Raw genomic sequence first — 5,149 nt, 5'->3', positions numbered from 1 at the left:
AGGCTAGACTGTGTTAATGGACCTGTCACTTAATTACACATGTATATAGGCCTACACAGGGATGGAATTTAAGGATTTGGGGCATTGGCTGTTTCCATCCATGGGCCTACATGATGCAACCCTGCCTAAAGCAAGCTCAGTCCTGTTAGTTCTATTGTCTAATCATAGTTGTCTGTGTAACAAAACCCCCTTTTAAAATATAATTCATATGAACAAGTACAAGGTTTTACTATAACTACTGCTCTCCACACCTTTTCTATGCATTTACTGTCCAGACTGTCTATATTTCACACTCTGATATTGCTCGTTCTGATAATTATTCATTGTTTTACTTTCTAGATTATTTGTGTGTTGTTTTTTAATTTATAGATATTACTTCACTTTTGGAGCTAGAAAACACAAGCCTTTCGCTGCACATCGATGTACACAACCAAACAAACTTTGATTTGAAGGTTGCTGCAGTTTGACAGAGTTTTCATCCTCCCTATAGGCCCAGGAGTTTCTCCAGGAGTTTAAGACTATGTGATTAATCACTATGGCATATCCTGTCCAGAGATTTAATTTCAGGTCTAAAAGACACTTTCCCATCGGCCAAGTCAGCAGGATTTATTGGTTGCTCAAAGATTATGGTCACTTGCCCGAAAAAGTGAGTAAAGTCGCAGAGAGGTCAGAGAGTAGTTTGACCAAAGAGGAACTCATACCGTTTAACCCTCCCGTGGTCCTGGGGTCAGGGTCACCCAGGTCCTGTGTGTGGGGGGCTCCCCTTTCTGTGCTCTGTGCTCGCGGGTCAGCGCGACCCAGGCCCTGTGTTTCCAGGGCTCCCGCTCGGCGCTCGCGGGTCAGAGCGACCGTGCCAGCCACTGGCGAGGCGTGTGCCGTTGAGCGTAGTAGAGAGTCTGCGAGTGTGGCGAGGATGTGCCCGGCTCCCCCGCTCTGCGCTCTGCTCTCTGCGCTCACGGGTCAGAGCGAACCTGTCAGCCACTGGCGAGGCGTATGCCGTTGAGCGTAGTAGAGTGTCTGCAAGTGTGGCGAGGTTGTGCGCTCCTGGGTCAGAGCGACCCAGCCAGCCGCTGCACAGGTCCAGATGTGCTCCGCTGTGTGCTAGAGAACAGCCGAGTGTTATTGTTGCTCGGGTGGGGTGGGTCAACTGCACACGGCTACACACGAGCGTGCAAGCGAGCCTCGTACATTTTCGGGTCTCGGTCTTCCGCGTAAGTGGCACCCACACACACACACACACACACACACACACACACACACACACACACACACACACACACACACACACACACACACACACACACACACACACACACACACACACACACACACACACAGTGAACAGCGCCCCACCCGTGCCAAGTGCGCTCCCCCCCGCTCAGCGGACACGAACAGTGGAGCCGAGCGGCCATGGCTCAGCGGTTTTATTGCCGCGCAGAAGACTACTCTGATTGCCAGGAGGAGGAGGAAGAGGTTTCGGAAGACGAAGACGGGGAGGAATACAACCCCGAGCGCCGCGAGGTCAACGATGCCTCTTCTCCCTCTTCTGAGGAAGGGGAGAAGCCCAAGGATGAGCCCGAGGACGAGCACGAGGACCGACGCGAGGAAGAGATCTCCTCGGCCCCGGACCAACGGGAGACGCCGTTGCTGTCGAAAAACGGAAAAATCGAGTTGTCCCCCGTGGCCTACGGCCGCCACCGCGGGGCCCCCACGATCTGCCACGCCGGGACGGACCAGACTCCGGGCCCCACGGCCTATGCCGTGACCCAGGCCCGCGACATCGCATCCGCCTTCCACCTGTTTGTCACACCGGCGATAGAAAGGATAATTGTGGAAATTACGAACCTGTACAGGGCCAGAAAATACGGCGACGGCTGGCGACCCATGGACACCACGGACCTGCACGCCTACGTAGAGCTGCTGATCCTAGCGGGCGTCTACAGGTCCCGAGGCGAGGCCGCAGCAAGCCTGTGGGAAGTCGAGAGTGGCAGGACCGTGTTCCGAGCCACCATGCCGCTCAAGGTCTTTCACAGGTACTCGAGGCTGGTGCGATTCCACGACCGCCAGTCGAGACCCATCAGACTCGCGACGGACAAACTTGCAGCCATACGGGAGGTCTGGGACCTGTGGGAGGCGCGGCTGACGGCCCTCTACAACCCGGGCCCGACGTGACGGTGGACGAGCAACAGGTCCCGTTCAGAGATACTGGGCTTGTGCGTGCGCGAGTGTGAGCATGTGCTTATATGTCTATAGAGAGGTAGTGCTGCCGTAGCAGCGGTACAAGCAGCGGCTGTAGCAGCGTGTGTAACACAAAAGGCCATTGTCCCCCGTGACACAGTAACGACACTAATCTCTTGTTCCCTTTCCAAAAGGCTGCTGTCCTTTCCGTCAGTACATCCCCAGCAAGCCGGCGAAATACAGCATCAAGTCGTGGGTGGCCTGCGAAGATGCCAAGTGTACACCGGCAAGGCGGCCGGCGGAGGCCCCGAGAAGAACCAGGGGATGCGCGTCGTCCTCAATCTGACAACGGGGCTGAGCGGTCATAACGTCACCTGCGACAACTTCTTCACCTCCTACGACCTGGGCCAGCGGCTCCTCGAGAGGAACCTCACCATGGTGGGCACGGTGAGAAAGAACAAGGCCGAGCTCCCGCCCGCGCTGCTCGAGTCCAGGGGCAGACAGGTCCTGTCCTCTAGGTTCGCCTTCACGCCCACCGCCACTCTGGTGTCCTACCTGGCAAAGAAAAACAAGAACGTGCTACTTTTGAGCACGCTGCACACAGAGGGCCACATTAGCAATCGCCGCGACAGGAAGCCGGCCGTCATCCTAGACTACAACTGCAACAAGGGCGGCGTGGACAACCTAGACAAGGTGGTCGGCACCTACAGCTGCAGACGGATGACTGCCCGCTGGCCCCTGGTCGTCTTCCACAACATCCTCAACGTGTCCTCCTACAACACCTTTGTCATATGGCGAGAGATCAAGCCAGACTGGATGCCTCGCAAGCAGAACAAGCGCAGGGTGTTCCTCGAGCAGCTGGGAAAGGCATTTGTGAAGCCACTGATCCAAAGAAGGCAGCATCTGCCCCGCACCGAAGCGGTGTCAACGCTTGTCAAAGTCCTAAAGAGTGCTACGGCGGCGGCGGCTGCGCCTCGTGATCAACAGCGCGAGGGCCCCGCCGCTGGCACGGCTGCTGCCCTGCTCGTTGCCACGGCCACTTGCGCACATTGGGCCTTTAGCTAGGATGGGACAGGGTGACCCGGAGGACGCGGGGACTAGACACAATACAAGGACGACGGGAGGGATAAAGCAATGAAATGACGTCATGATCTGTATATAAACTGTTGCTCGTGGTTAAGTGGCAGCGCGCTCCGAGAATAAATTCTGTTACCTATTATTGAAAGACTGGTCTGCGTCTATTTTATGCAAACAAGAATCTTATAAATTCTCATAAAATAGATGAAGGGTTTTCAATTGATGAAAGCACATTGGCATAATTAAATTACAGTAACAATATCCCTTGACACAATGATGAAAATAATCATGGCCTCTAAACCTTCAAGCTGCATACTGGACCCTATTTCAACTAAACTACTGAAAGAGCTGCTTCCTGTGCTTGGTCCTCCTATGTTGAACATAATAAACGGCTCTCTATACACAGGATGTGTACCAAACTCACTAAAAGTGGCAGTAATAAAGCCTTTCTTGAAAAAGCCAAACCTTGACCCAGAAAATATAAAAAACCATCAGCCTATATCGAATCTTTCATTCCTCTCAAAATTTTTAGAAAAGGCTGATGCGCAGCAACTCACTGCCTGCCTGAAGACAAACAATGTACATGAAATGCTTCAGTCTGGTTTTAGACCCCATCATAGCACTGAGACGGCACTTGTGAAGGTGGTAAATGTAATGGCATCAGACTGGGGCTCTGCATCTGTCCTCGTGCTTCTAGACCTCAGTGCTGCTTTTGATATCATCCATCACCACATTCTTTTGGAGAGATTGGAAACCCAAACTGGTCTACACGGACAAGTTCTGGCCTGGTTTAGATCTTATCTGTTGGAAAGATATCAGATGTCTCTGTGAATGGTTTGTCCTCTGAAAAATCAACTGTAAAGTTTGGTGTTCCTCAAGTTTCCTTTTTAGGACCACTATTGTTTTCACTATATATTTTACCTCTTGGAGATGTAATTCGAAAACATAATATTAACTTTCACTGCTATGCGGATGACACACAGCTGTACATTTCATTGAAACATGGTGAAGCCCCGAAATTGCCCTCGCTAGAAGCCTGTGTTTCAGACATAAGGAAGTGGATGGCTGCAAACTTTCTACTTTTAAACTCAGACAAAACAGAGATGCTTGTTCTAGGTCCCAAGAAATTAAGAGATCTTCTGTTGAATCTGACAATTAATCTTAATGGTTGTACAGTCGTCTCAAATAAAACTGTGAAGGACCTCGGCGTTACTCTGGATCCTGATTTCTCTTTTGTTGATGAACATATCAAGACTGTTTCAAGGACAGATTTTTTTCCATCTACGTAACATTGCAAATATCAGAAACTTTCTGTCCAAAAATGATGCAGAAAAATGTATTCATGCTTTTGTTACTTCTAGGTTAGACTACTGCAATGCTCTACTTAAACATCAGCACTAAATAAACTTAATTTAGTGCTACATACAGCTGCTAGATTACTGACTTGAACCAAAAAATGTGATAATATTACTCCAGTGCTAGTCTCCCTACACTGGCTTCCTGTCAAGGCAAGGGCTGATTTCAAGATTTTACTGCTAACCTACAAAGCATTACATGGGCTTGCTCCTAACTATCTCTCTGATTTGGTCCTGCCGTACATACCTACACGTACGCTACGGTCACAAGACGCAGGCCTCCTAATTGTCCCTAGAATTTCTAAGCAAACATCTGGAGGCAGGGCTTTCTCCTTTAGAGCTCAATTCTTATGGAATGGTCTGCCTACCCATGTGAGAGACGCAAACTTGGTCTCAACCTTTAAGTCTTTACTAAAGACTCATCTCTTCAGTGGGTCATATGATTGAGTGTAGTCTGGCCCAGGAGTGTGAAGGTGAACGGAAAGGCTCTGGAGCAACGAACCGCCCTTACTGTCTCTGTGTGGCCGGTTCCCTTCTTT

The 5,149-nt window shown here is 50.7% G+C and overlaps 1 pseudogene; it reads left to right on the top strand.

Moving 5' to 3' along the window:
- Positions 1–1,410: 1,410 nt before the first annotated feature.
- On the top strand, positions 1,411–3,243 carry LOC124024420 (annotated as a pseudogene).
- The last annotated feature ends 1,906 nt before the right edge of the window (positions 3,244–5,149 follow it).

The sequence above is a fragment of the Oncorhynchus gorbuscha genome, unplaced genomic scaffold (genome assembly GCF_021184085.1).
Source record: "Oncorhynchus gorbuscha isolate QuinsamMale2020 ecotype Even-year unplaced genomic scaffold, OgorEven_v1.0 Un_scaffold_1846, whole genome shotgun sequence".
NCBI lineage: Eukaryota > Metazoa > Chordata > Actinopteri > Salmoniformes > Salmonidae > Oncorhynchus > Oncorhynchus gorbuscha.
The sequence above is the reverse complement of the archived record's forward strand: the minus strand, read 5'-3'. Positions and strand labels throughout refer to the sequence as shown.